Raw genomic sequence first — 14892 nt, forward strand, 5'->3', positions numbered from 1 at the left:
TCACAATCAATTTGTTTACAAGCTGTGCAATATAGAAAGGCTTTCTTATGACTCTGGGCACATGTTGGTAAAAAGTTAGGTCACTGTACACACAAGTTCCCAAATGCCACACAATTGGATCAGTTCTCAGAGGGCATTGTCATGATTTTGACACCAGTTATTATTTGGGACAAACCTTCCTGCATGATGGTCAAGTCATTTGGGGAATGAATAACTTCTCCTAGCTTGCAGTCATCTCAGACTTAGCTGGCCAAAGCTCTTTGGTATTTCCTTTTACTTTTGAGATGTATATACCAAACAGAAAAAGTCTCAGCACCAAACCCTGGGGGACTCCATTGGTGACTGGTCTCCTCCCCTCTTTTGATCTCCTGCATTCTGTGAGCCAAGTTGGCAATGCAGCTGGTGATGTAAGTTTTTGCTCCTACATTATTCATCTTTTGTACTACACCTGAGTAGGGGATTGTGTCAAAAGGCTTGGCCAGGTCAAGGTAATGTGGTGTGAACTGTTGTACCTTCATCCATTGCTTTGGTAACAAGAGTAAAGCTTAAAATTTGCCCATGATTTTGAGCCTTTCACACTTTCCTCTGGCCTGTTTTCAATCACATTTTTAGGGCCATGCATATATGTATGCATTCCTTGATTCACTTTCCTGAGTGTATTAAATTATATTCCTTGTATAATACAGCACACTTGTTAGACTTAAGTTAGAGCACATTTTAAATTTATTGTTTAAACATTTTTCCAGTAGGCAATGAAGCAAAATGCATGTACCAATAATGACAAAACTGCCCTATTCAGAACATTTCCATGATAACAATCTCCTTCCACACACAATTGCATTTTAAATTTATTGTTTGAACATTTTTCCAGTAGGCAATGAAGCAAAATGCATGCACCAGTAATGACAAAACTGCCCTATTCAGAACATTTCCATGATAACAGTCTACTTCCACACACAACTGTATTTTAAATGTAGTGTTTGAACATTTTTCCAGTAGGCAATGAAACAAAATGCATGCACCAATAATTACAAAACTTCCCTATTCAGAAAATTTCCATGATAACAGTCTACCTCCACACACAATTGTATTTTAAATGTATTTGAACATTTTTCCAGTAGGCAATGAAGCAAAACGCTTGCACCAATAATGACAAAACTTCCCTATTCAGAAGATTTCCATAATTAACAGTCTACTTCTACACACAATATATAAAAATAAGAATCACAGTAGAGTGTAAACCATAGGCATGTTGAACTTATTTTCATTTGGGGGGGTCAAAAGGCCAAAAACCAGGGACACATTTTAAACACTGCATGTATAATTTTGGAAAGTTGCTTGCATAAAATGTTATTACTATCATGCATTTCACTGCCAGGTCTTGAACCCAGAAACCTGTGCACCACAGTCAGAGCAACATACCACTAAGCTAAACCAGCAGTTTCTTGAAAAGCAGGAAGACAAACTTAAATGGCTATCATATCATTTAGTGAATTCAGTTCTCACTTCTCACCATAGCTCTCAACCTCTTAGTACAAAAATACAGAATAAAGCCAATAATGGGGGAATACAGCCCCAAAATAGGGAGACATTTCAAATACTGGTTCTATAACCTTAGGAAATTGCTAGAATAAAAGGTTTTACCACTCCTGCAAACCAGAGGAACAGAACAAAACTGTGAGGCACAAATTCACAAGTGACGGTGACTAGGGACTTTAGGCTCCTTTTACCTGTACCCAAGGTACAGGGTTTGAGCCTGAAAACTTCTATCCACCAGATGTATCCAGCTGGGAGTATTCGCACACACAGTATGTACTCACTCTGCTAGAATAGCAGTCCACTCTACTCTGCAATTACTTCCTGCCCTGCAGCAGCTAATCCACTCCATTATTCTGGAAAGTAAATCATTTCTGTTTCATCCATACCCACTCACAAAAACAGCTGGAAATAGGTGCGCTGACATCATCGCATGGAAAACAAAAGGGGCAGATGATCTGCAAAAGTGGGAGGGCTCCCCTCCACCCACACTCTATGGTTCTGGCACCCATGACTGCAAATCAATATCCTGAAAAGATAATTAATATATACAGAAAATCAAATACAAACAGTAAACCAACACAGCAGATGAAAACAACAATTTTGCAGATGGAGGCAACATTCCTGCAGACCCATGTGTAGCCTATGGTGTCACATCCATGTAAATATATCATAGGTTCGTAGGTGTGTACTAGGCTAATGGCCCTGGAGCCTTTACAAGCCTAGCCCAAATAAATTGTACAGGCACCATGCCACCCGATATTAGTTCACAGTGCCTCTATCCAATAGGGCAATTGTAATGATTCCTGGAGTGAATTTTCTGTTACCCATCAACTTGTCAAGATTTCTCTTGAAGAGGGCCAGTGAGGTGCTCTGCTTGACATGCATGGGTAGTTTATTCCAGAGTATGGGCAGTCTTTGGGAGATGAACCTGTCCCTCAAGCATGTTATGTTAATTGTGGTAATGAGGTTGTAATTTTTGGAGCGTGTGACACGGGAGATTGGGATTTCTTTAGGTGCAGCATTTCAAGTAGGGCAGGGTCAGACATGGCTTTGTAAGTCAAGCATAGATCACCTCTAAGTGCACAATAAGAGACTGAGAACAGCTGAAGTTTCTTGAGTCTGTCCATGTAGGACATGTCATTAAGGCCTAGGATCCTTTTTGTGAGGTACTTTTGTGGTCTCTCCAACTGTTGTAGATGTCTGGTCAGGTACATGCCAAATGGGGCATTATATTCAATGATTGATCTAATGAGGGATGAGTAGAGAAGGATGATGACCTCTTTCTTCCTGGATGTGAAACCTTTGGTTATAAGATGTGCCACATAGAAGGACTTTCTGACCACAGTGGCAATGTGGTGGTCGAAGGTGAGGTGGCTGTTGACCTGGGTGCCCAGATCTCTTATGGCCCCTTCAGTGTTCAGTGGGTTGCTTCAACGTGGTAATTCATGGGAACTGAGTTTTTTCCAAAGGGGATGATAATGCATCTTTTTATGTTAAGCTTCAGGCCATGGGAAGAAATATCCTGGGAATTGTTATGGCTAGGCTTGTATAGGCCCTAGGACTGATAGCCTAGTACCAACCTATGAACATATGAACCTATGGTTCTGACACCAGTCACTGGTCTCAGAGAGGCCCTTTTGTAGGATGTCTGCATCAGTTGGGGAGTTGATAATGACTCCTAGCTTGCAGCCATCAGCAAACATGGTCAGCCAAAGTCCTTCTGTTTTGGCCTGGACTTCTGAGAAGTAAATGCCAAACAGGAGAGGGCCTAGGACCGAGCCCTGTGGGACTCCACTCATGACTGGTTGACAGTGTGACTTGGAATCTACATCTTTCACTCTGCGGGTCCTGTCTTTGAGCCAATTTGCAACCCACCTAGTGATGTATGGATTGACGCCTAACTTGGTGAGTTTATCAATGATACCTTAGTGGGGAATGGTATCAAAGTCTTGGCCAGGTCAAGGTAGGCTGTATGCACTGCCTTACCCTCATCCACAGCCTTGGTGACTGCCTCAAAGAAGTCAACCAGGTTCAGCAAGCAGGATATCTTTTAAATTCTAAAACAAGGGATCACAACCCAGAACATGACAGATAGATCATTGCTTGACACTTATTTTAGGAACAATGGTTCCGCTGTTCTGCGACTGGTAAGAACAAGGGATGCATGGAAATATCTGGACAGTTGTAAATGCTGAGTGACAAAACCTCAAAACCAAAGTGTCAATGTCAGAAATGTCAGATGCATAGAAATAAATGGAGACCTGCAATGTGTGATTACGGTACAGAATGGATCAGGGAACTGATGATTTCACTGAGGTAATTTGATTTTGGAGTTAGTTTATGTAATTAGCAGGAAGTACGGGGTGGGGGACCTTATGCAAAAAACTGTTTTTGATTTTTTTTCCCAGTGATTTGGATATCGGTGTTGTGTCACTTGATATTCAAAGCATTTGATAAAATAACATGAAACCAGAACAATACAGCTAATTCTGCTTCAGAGGAAAGTGCTCATTATCTAACCCACCGAAAGGCAGGTCTGTCTACTAGGTCTAGCTGGTGGAGTAGAAAGTTTCCTGCTCAGCTACAGATGATGTTACTGTTTTACTGGAGATCCTGCAGTCAGTGAATAGGCCACAGTGATTGACTTGACTAACTGATAACCTTAGCACACATTCAAAATGATAGGATTAATAGTGTTTATATTATTTTATATAAAATGTCATTCTGATCACCTCAAAATGTGGCTTACTTTTATCTGGCAGAATATATATGGAAGTCTATTTTTAATAATATGCATCAGTGATATTGTCCTACTTAACATGCTCTCTTTATGTAGCTCAAGTTAAAAGACACATCCCTTATTTATGCCCTGTCCCACTAATCTCAGGCTGATTTCATGCAGTCCCTCATATTTTATTGTAGATATAGTCTCCATGCTCGGGATTTGATTACATTTTTGCTGCATAAGCGGTCATTAATAGGCGGTCACATTATTGTTACTAGAACTAGAATCCCCACATGGGACTGAACACCATGACATGCTGCACATAGTAGTGCAGAGCTAACCCATTTTCTACCATCTGTTCTAATGTTATACATGACAGCACACAGGAATTAATATATGAGTATTTTGTTTCAGGTAAGGAGGAAGGGGCTGAACCTTTTACCTCCTGACTTAGACTTCTGAATTTAACAAATGATTTTGACAAAACAAAAAAAAAAAAAAACTGAACCATTGAGTTCATACAGTTGCAAATAGGCATTTCAAAGTATAAGCAAAAAAAAAGCTGTATGAAGACTATTGAATGTTACACAGTGCTAGCTCTAATACCAGGCTGGATTGTCCTAACAAGTCCAGTCCTTTATTAAGATATAATGTAATGCTACTGTGATGCACTAGCTCGATCTCTGAGCTGAACTATTCTAGCAAGTTCTGTCCCACAGTAAAATGCAAAATAGTACTACTGTATATTAAGACAGAAGCAATGCTATGCAAGTTGATTGAGTAATTAATATATTGGCTATACAGTAAATATTGCACTGCAGCTAATTGAAATAGGATTACCCAATTTTTGAGTCCAGTGTTTAATCAAAGTGCAATTAACTACTTCAGCAAAATCAGAGAAATGGCTAGGGCTAAGAAAATTTATCTGTATGTCAGGGATGCACAATCTTAATTTAAGAGTTAGTATATTTAGAAAGGCAGAGGAATGGAGGTGCAAGAGCATCCTCCACTCATTTTTTTTTTTGTGGGTAAATCTGTTAAAGTCAGCTTGGTGCAGTGTCATGTTTATTTGTGCAATATTTAGCTAAGGTTCCTTAATGTGCTACACTACAAATGAAGTCTAATTCTACTTGAGGTTTTTCCTATAAAATTACAAATGGCTTATAAATATGACAGTCATGTTGTCATGCTCAGTTTTACTCTTGTCTGCTACCTGTATATCTCATACAGTGTTATTGGTTACCAAAGATCCCTACCCAGCACATAGCTTCCACTAAGCCTATCTGCTTGAGTATTATTTTAACAGTGTCACTTTGCCTATAAGGGCAGTGCATTTAATACTAATGTGGCACAGAATGCTACATATCCTGCAAAACCCAATGTGGTAATAATAATAATAATCCAGACTGACTGCTTGAAAGCAGAATTTGCCATGGGCATCCAGGTAACAAAAGTCTTAGGCCTGCACCAATGAGCAGATTTGCATTGCACTTCTATGTACTGAATCACAATCTTCCAAATTCCGTAAAGGATGCCATTTAATTATCCAAAAATTACATGATTATGAATCACTACAGGCTCTAACCTACCAACTCAAGGCACACACACACACACACACACACACACACACACACACACACACACACACACACACACACACACACACACACACACACACACACACACACACACACACACACACACACACACACCCCATACAGACTCTAACCTACCATGTCAAGACACACACACACACACACACACACACACACACACACACACACACACACACACATGCACGCAGACATACACTGTAACTGACCATCTCAAGACGCGCACACACACATACACATACACAGGCTGTAAACTATCATCTAAACAAGCAGACACACACACACACACACACACACACACACACACACACACACACACACACACACACACACACACACACAATTTCCACTTGCTGATGTCTGTAAAATCTGTCCTTATGCTACTAACTCACAACCACCCTTGCCTTCTATACATATTCTACAAAGACACAAAACACTGTCCATACAGAACTGCAGTGACATATGACTTAAGGTTGGCCCTATCCTTTTCTAAAATCATCTCCACCCCCTCTGAAATAATTCCTGTGATGAATTCAAAACAGACCATGCACATGCACATAGCATATGTAAAATGTATAGCAACTGCATGCTTGCATCAGCCACTTCACTCCAAAAACTTGCAGTCTCCATAGAGTCATGAAATATAAAAACCTGGCTTAAGCCTCACATTAATGATACAGTGGTGTTTCCTCTATTACTGCATTCAACAAATGCTGTAAGCTTCTAGATGTAGGTGGAATAACCATGCTCTGTTCTAACTACCTAGATTCACTCTTAATAAGCCTACAAATTCTTCCCAAGTATATGGCCAAGGAATCCATTACCCAGTACAAGAGAGAGAGAGAGAGAAAGAGAGTCTAACAATGTCCCCCATTAAGTAGATTTTTCCCACGTCTATGGTGAAAACTTGCAATCTCCATGCAATCATTCAGACTGGGTTTAAAGGTTGCTAGAAAAGGAAGTACTTTGGTTGGTAATAAAAGCCTGTTCCATATGTCGTTAGGTTAGGTACCTGTCATGCCATTTAGTGTTGTTGATGTGGTACTACAAGTTTAGGACAACAAAGTCAGCATTTGCTTTCCCTGTGGTTCTTTTTTGGTGAAGGAATTCAAAAAGTGCTGAGTATAGAAGGCAGTACAGAAGGCTAAGGTGAGATGAAGAATCTGTATAACAATCAGAAGAGGGATAGGGACTTTAGTTTAGCAATTAGCTAAAGGTACTGAGACTTGAGCCATTTCTAGGTGAGAAAATGTTTGGGTCTTTTGAGATAGGTTGGGTGTTTTGTGAGGTAAATATCAAAGGGGGCATTCTATTCAATGATGAGTTTAATAAGGGAGGAAAAAAGCAGGACTTTAATTTCTTTGGCACTTGAGAAAAAAACATAAAGGATTAGGTGTGCAAGTTAAAAGGATTTCACTAACCACCACAGAGATTTGGTAGCTATAGGAAAACCTGCTGTCAACAAAGGTAACTGGGTCCCTAGTGAGTATGCCAAATTTAAGTGAAACACTGTCGAGATTGTAATTGGAAGTAATGCTACATTTAGCAATGCTGCATTTCTCTGCATTGCAGGTAAGCCAATTACTAACACACTAAACATTTGTTTGATGTAGCTCTTGCTATAGAATTTGAGTATCAGAATAGGATTTTATAACTGCCCCCCCCGGTTTGTTGTCATCTGCATACCTGATAAACCGGAGTCAATTTACATTGTCTTTCATGCCAAGGAGGATATACCAAACATGGGTCGGCAGGAAAAAGAGTTCTATGGGACACTGATGGTGATGATTTTTTTTGTCTAGAGCAAGCACCCTTAATGTTATCAGAATAAGTACTCAGATATTCATTTACCTATGCAGTGAACTATTCATGGGGTAATTTTGAGGTGGGAGAGTTTGTCAATGAATCCGACATGGGGGGCTAGAGATTAAGGCCTTTACAGGGTCCAGAAAGGCAGCATGGACTGTGTACCCTGGATCAACAGACTCAGTAACACTTTCAAAATGTTGAACTAGGCTGAGCATGTATAGCCTGCCTTTTACTTTTCCAAAAGGGTGTAGATCCAGGGTTATAATGTCTCCTATACTGCTGTTTATTAGTTCAGCTATAATATATTCTATAGCCTTCTAAATAATATTTGTGAGACTAATAGTTCTGTGATTATCAGTGTAGTAGAGAAACCAACTTAATGCAAGACTATAAAACAGCTGTTCTCTATAGCTTGGGCATGTAACTAGTTGAAGACTCAAGCTGAAGAGTTGATGGAGAGCAATTGCTAGGTGGGGCATAATACTTTTCAGCAGACATCTTGTAACATTGTCAGAACCCATAGCGACCAGCATTTATAATTTTTGGAAATGCAAAAAATGGCTTGGTTGAAAATGTATTTGTAAAAGATGATATGAAGGAGGAATGGATGGAGAAGTATGAGTGTCGGTAGGAGAAGTTTGAAGACAGCTTGTCCACCAGAATATTAGCAGTATTCTTGGGTTCTGAGAAGAAGGAACAATTAAAAATAAGTAATGTGGCTATAGAAGGTCTTATGGTTGGCTTTTGAATTAGATGCAACACTGCCAGACTTCCATTTATAATTATGATCTGGACATCTTTTAGAGATGGACAATGCCTTTTTCTTTTCCTTATACAGTTTGTTGATGTGTTTAGTTTTAAACTTGCTATTATTCTTACATCATACTGGTAAATATGCCTCAAGACATCTGTCCAAGATGGAGTAAAATTTAGAGTAGTAGGAGGTAGCCTTAGGTTCAGTGTTTGCTGGGTAGTTATACAATTTGTGATTATCAGTAAGATCAATAAATACTAAGCATTTGGGTTTGGGGAAGCACCTGAATGTAAAGAACTCACTATAGGTTACAAAGCACTGCTTCAGCAAAAATGTCACAGCAGTATTGTCAGATTTGTCTAGAGTCGGGGTAAAGAGTTAGGTAATGCAACTTTTGGGAATATTTGTGATTATACAATGACCCCCCATTAATATTCCAAAACATGCACGCCGATGGGCCAGCATGCCCGTTGTAAATCCCACAACATACCAACAGAAAAAGGTCCGGTTGCCCGGACTTTTTTCCGTTGGTATAAAGTGCTCAAAATATTTTTTTACAAATAAAAAAAGAAAAAGAAAAAACGGAGCAATGGAGACTTTTTTTCTCTGTTGCTTCCGTTTCAAAGAACTGATGTACTGGGTATGGGTGGGACACAAGTTCCATATGCATGCTCAGTACATCAAACCAAGGAAGCAGTGTACCACAACCAGCGGAAAAATAGTAATGCACAGTTATACAAAGACGTTATTTAAGAAAAGTAAGTATTTTTTCTTAAATAATGTCATTGTATAATAGCAATAACCCACTCCGTGGTTGTGATATATTGAAATTTACCCACGGTTGGCTTTATTTAATCATGTGGGCTTTTCCCTTGTGATTAAGCCACACGAACCATGGGTAAAACGTCAATATACCACACCACATCGTCGGTTATTGCTTAAGTATACAATTGAGAAGATTAATACATCTAGTGGGTAGGGGTGATTTATTTATGGGTGTTAGGAAGAAATCTCTATTTGTAAATTTGTTAACAATACATATTTAACAGTTTTTGTGTGAATAGTTGAAGTCATCCATAACAATGTTATTTAGTTCAATGGTTAACTTTTCTTTTAGTTAAGGTATTCTGCATGATCTCAAATGTAATAGACAGGATTCCATAATTAACTGTAATAGGATAATTAATTTTATGTAGTACATCCAGGACTTTGTCCAGTGATAGATATGTCTCATAAGGACTGTGACAAAAAGAATGAGTTTACAAATACATATAGATACACCTGCAGAGCTGCTGATGGGTCTGAATGCATGGTAACCATAAAAAAAGTGGTAGTGATGCTACTATGGTGGAACCAGGTTTCTACAGCTACAGAAAAGCTTATACCATTGAGTGATCCTTAAGATATCCCCAAATATTTGTACACCCCTTCCTGTTCATGTTGTTTTGTATCACATTCCTGTCACAGGCTGATAATTTCTTAGAGCTTTTGTGTTATAAATGGGTTTACTATTGAATGTATGAAATTCAAAATAATTTTGTACTTAAATATTGGCAATTAATGTCAAAAATGCAGACTTACGACTGTTCAGTTAGTTGTAAATCTGCAGTAATTGCCGAAAATGTCAAATTCGACATTTTTTTGCAATTAATGATAATACCACCTTTGCCATGAATCCCAACAACCTGCAACTCACATCTCATTTATGCAGGCAGGCAAACCCCCCATACACCCCCCCAACTATATATTCCAACTCCGAGATTGCACTACAGTGAAGAAAGGGATGTATTTCCCTAACCGCACTGTACTGCAATCTCTGTACATCCATTCAGACGTTTATATTTGTGAATGCACAGGACATCCACAAATATAACATTTGAACATTTGGAATGTGCTCATATGAACTATTTGAAAATCTGTAGTTCGAATAATTCATAGGCGTACATTCCAACATCGAGATATCAATAGTAAACCTTATAAATGTTGCTTTTGCACATTTGCTAAGACCAAATGTCATCCGACTATATAATCTAAGAGGGTTTTAACCATTTGTAGCCTTGCTTTCAAATTCTCATCTGATGAACTATACAATTATAAATCATCCATACAAAGCAGATAAGATGTCTTTAAAGAAGCTTGTTTTCTGGGAGTTAAATTTTAACCAAGCTTAATCTGTTAACAGCTTAATGGTTTAGGGCAAGAGAAAACAACAGTGGTGACAAAAAATCACAATGGAATATACCCCTTTACATTTTTATCCCTGATATAGTAATTTGCCCTTTGTCATAGTTTAGCTGCAAAGTGGTTTATTTCATAGTTACTACAATATAATCGATCAATATAGGGTGCACTGTACACATCTGTAAATATTCCATTAACCATGAATGCGGGAGGCTTTCAAATGCTTTTTGTCTTGTATCCATGCCATACATAGATTCTTCTCCTTTTTATAACTCTCTGTTATGACTTTGTTTTACAACAGATTATCCTTTGTTCCATATTACTTACTTTTATTAACTTTTTTGTTCTGTTGCCATAATTTTTTTCTAGATTTTATTTTATGCATTTATTTAACATTTGTTTACTGAAAAACTCCAACTTGGAACAAAGACAATTTTCAGCAGAGGCCTGGGGAGAAATGCTCTAGATGCATGTCTTTGTAACATGATGATATATGTATCAATTCCAGTATATCATTTTTATATTGTCAGAAGGCAAGTTACAGGTATATACTTCTTAGGATGGCTTAGCAGTTCACTTGTAAGGTATCATTTTTCCATTTGTTAACCAAGTTGGTGAATGTTTGAGATGTGCATCTAAATAATTCTTAATCAGGCCTAAATTGTTGTGTAAAAAATATAAATCCTCTCTTTAGATATCTTTGGAGCTGCCTTTTTTATTGATTAGTTTGTCCTTCTTCTTTCCATAAATATCACACTATATTAGATGTATTTTTATTTTCCATGTACATATTTTTTCATACCTTTCACGAATCTCATTTGCCACTTTTCCAGGTAACCCAATCTCCTATGCAGGTTGCTTGATGCTTCCCTATTACTCTTTGATAGTCCCAGACATTCCAAGAGGCAATTGTCTCTAAATGCACTATGTACCTGAATAAGATCTCCTCTTTAGAAAAAAAAAAAAAAAAAATATATATATATATATATATACATTTATATATATATATATACTTGTATGTGTGTGTGAGACACACTGTACAAATTCATATATTTTAATCTGTCGTAATGGATGTTCTTTTTATACATTTTCATTGTAATTCATTCAGTTTACTCATACTAGCTCTCTTATAACGTTTCCATACTGTATTTTGTATATAATGTAACTGACAAACAATTATTTCATCATTTCTGGCTTCTTAGACTTTATAAATCTTTTTATAGAGCCTGATGTTTTATAACTATCATTAACCAACTGGTTGATACGATCAGAAAAACTTGAAGATGGATCTGCCCATATACCCAGGCCCTTAAACAAATCCACTGTTTCATTCACTATTTCCTGTCCTTAAATATTCTATATTCAGTCTTTGTGTCCCAAATCTCATATGTATAGTTTTAAAGTATTTATTAACATTTTATTCTCCTGTGCCCAAATGGTCAATTTTTTTTAAGTTTGTTTGCAGGCATGCCCTTTATGTAACAGATGTAATCAGTATACCAATTCTTAAGTCCTTGGGTAAGCTTGTCCTATGCAAAGAACAAATAATGACATTAATTATAATAGAATATTGCAGACTCATTACCCTGCTCATGGTGTAGTGAAATGCAAGCCATTCAGCATCTTGGAATTACAAGATAATGATTTGGACTTATCCTACCCCATGGGACGACACTGTGTTCAGGATCTTGGATGAACTTCAACTTTAATGTTCTGAAGCAGGATGGTTGAGGCTGTCTGGCACACTACCACAGACCCTTTGGAATCCTGACATCTGTCCCTAGAATGATGTCAACACCAAAACTTCCTGTACAGATCATAACAGTATGGCTTTATGTAACTTCAGATCCAAGCAAAATATAATTCCTTAAGGGAGGAAATGAAATCACAGGTGCTTTTTGCTTCAGGTTATCCATATATAACTTCTTGAAAGATGTATTAAGAACTGTCTGAGGTCAAATGACGTGGCATATTATAAATAATACCAAAACATGGATTCACAGACATTTTACCATCTTATTTGGCACATTGGATTATACTTGGTTTCATTTAAATGTTAGCATATGAATTTTCTTCATAGTGGGAATGTATTGCTTGCATACAATATCTGCATTAAGTTTGAACTATTTTAAACACAAATATTATATATATTTCAGAGACCTTTACTACCCTTAGATTTGCCATTTTCCCCAAATTCCATTATAGATTATAGATTCATTGTCACATATTACATGAAGATTTTCAGGTAATATATGCCTTTATGCCCCAAAAATGTATTTAATTGAATTCTATAGAATGGTTTTAGAGATATGCTTCTAGAACATTAGGAACTACTAGTCAGTCTATATAACAACTGAACAATTGTTCTCCATTCAGTTCTCAACAAGCATATACATGTAAGGTTTGTTGAGGATGACAAATTCAGTACATGACAAACTATATCATTAATATGTTATTGTGATATCATAACTAAAAACATATGCTCACCTCTCAGAAAATGTTGTATGCTACATAATTCGGAAATGTTAGGAAATGTCAGGAAATAATCAAGACTGAGTTTTGTATATCTACACACACACACACACACACACACACACACACACACACACACACACACACACACACACTCACGATACTATTTTCATCTTCTGATAAAACTATTAAATCATGAAATGAAGTGTATTAAGCTAAATATCTGAGTGTCTCTTGTTTAAAAACATGAGAATATGTGAAAGCAATTCATTGTTTTCTTTATTTGTACACTTGGTAAAGATAAGGGTAGACTGGTCAATAAAAAAAGACCACCTGAGACCTTTGGACACCATTCTGTTTATTTTAAACATGAACAAATCATTTATCTTGAAAATAAATATAAAACTGCCCAAAACATGTACTGCTGCTGTGACCTCACTAAATAATAATGAGTTACAGTACCAAAGTGAGATTTTCTGTCTTTTGAAATGCTGAAGAAGATGACAAAAATGCATTTTTCTTTGTATTGAGTAATTTTACAATGCACCTGCTCATTTACTTTTGAATCTAAAAGCACAATCAATGGAAATTTTAGAACATATTTATTGTGCCATTGCAATCCAGGCAAGTGGATAATCCAAGGATCCTTTGCAGCCATGAATTAGGCACTGAGATAAGCATAAACATTACAGAGTTATACAATACACACTTGTGCATACAATTAAAGGTTCAGCAAGATCAAAGACACAAAGTTAAAAGGATACATTAGTGTGACAGAATAAGGTAGAAAACACAAGTACCTATTTATAATGACAAAGGAGAAGAACACATTTTGATTCCTGCTATGTAATGAAATTAGCAAACATATTAGATCACTTGACCCACTTATGCACACTGCTGCTTCGACATAATGATATTTCTGCTACTTGTGTACACTACTACATCTACATAACTCACATAGTAACAGTAGAATACATTTACATCATTAACTTTGTTCCAGAAACTTTCATGAGACTATGTCAGAACTTCATTGATAAACCCTTTATATATAGGGATCAAAATGGGCAAAAGCCTTTTGTTACTTGGAGACAGCTTGCTTGAATATGTTGACCAGTAAATGGATTAAAAAGATAAGTTAAAAGTAAAGGCTGAATGGTTCCTTTGGCATAGGGTCAGAACATCAAACTGCATTGTCATTATTGTTAACCGAGGGACATTTATGAATAAGAAACATATCTTTCTGATTACTTTGACATGTCATTGATGTTGGCATCCTGGCAAGAAATAAGCCATCAATGAAGACAATGCACTATGGATCTTCTGAAAAAATTTGTAGGCAATGGCACAGTAATAGGAAACATATGAAGGGATGAGTTTAAGCACTATAAATAGTCCTACTACATACTTTTCTACTAATATATATATGTGTGTGTGTGTGTGTGTGTGTGTGTGTGTGTGTGTGTGTGTGTGTGTGTGTATGTGTTTGTGTGTGTATGGGATTTCAGAGTGGTGTGTGTGTGTGTGTGTGTGTGTGTGTGTGTGTGTGTGTGTGTGTGTGTGTGTGTGTGTGTGTGTGTGTGTGTGTGTGTGTGTGTGTGTGTGTGTGTGTGTGTGTGTGTGCGTGTGTGCGTGTGTGCGTGTGTGCGTGTGTGCGTGTGTGTGTGTGTGTGTGTGTGTGTGTGTGTGTGTGTATGTGTGTATGGGGGGGGGTGATCATTACATATGCATCTTCAGTAAGTGAGTTGCCATTTCACCCTGTCACCCAGTCTGTTGTTCATTGCTATCTAATTGGAATGCGT

This window comes from Protopterus annectens, chromosome 6.part0, assembly GCF_019279795.1.
Source record: "Protopterus annectens isolate FY-2018-M chromosome 6.part0, PAN1.0, whole genome shotgun sequence".
Taxonomy (NCBI): Eukaryota; Metazoa; Chordata; order Ceratodontiformes; family Protopteridae; genus Protopterus; species Protopterus annectens.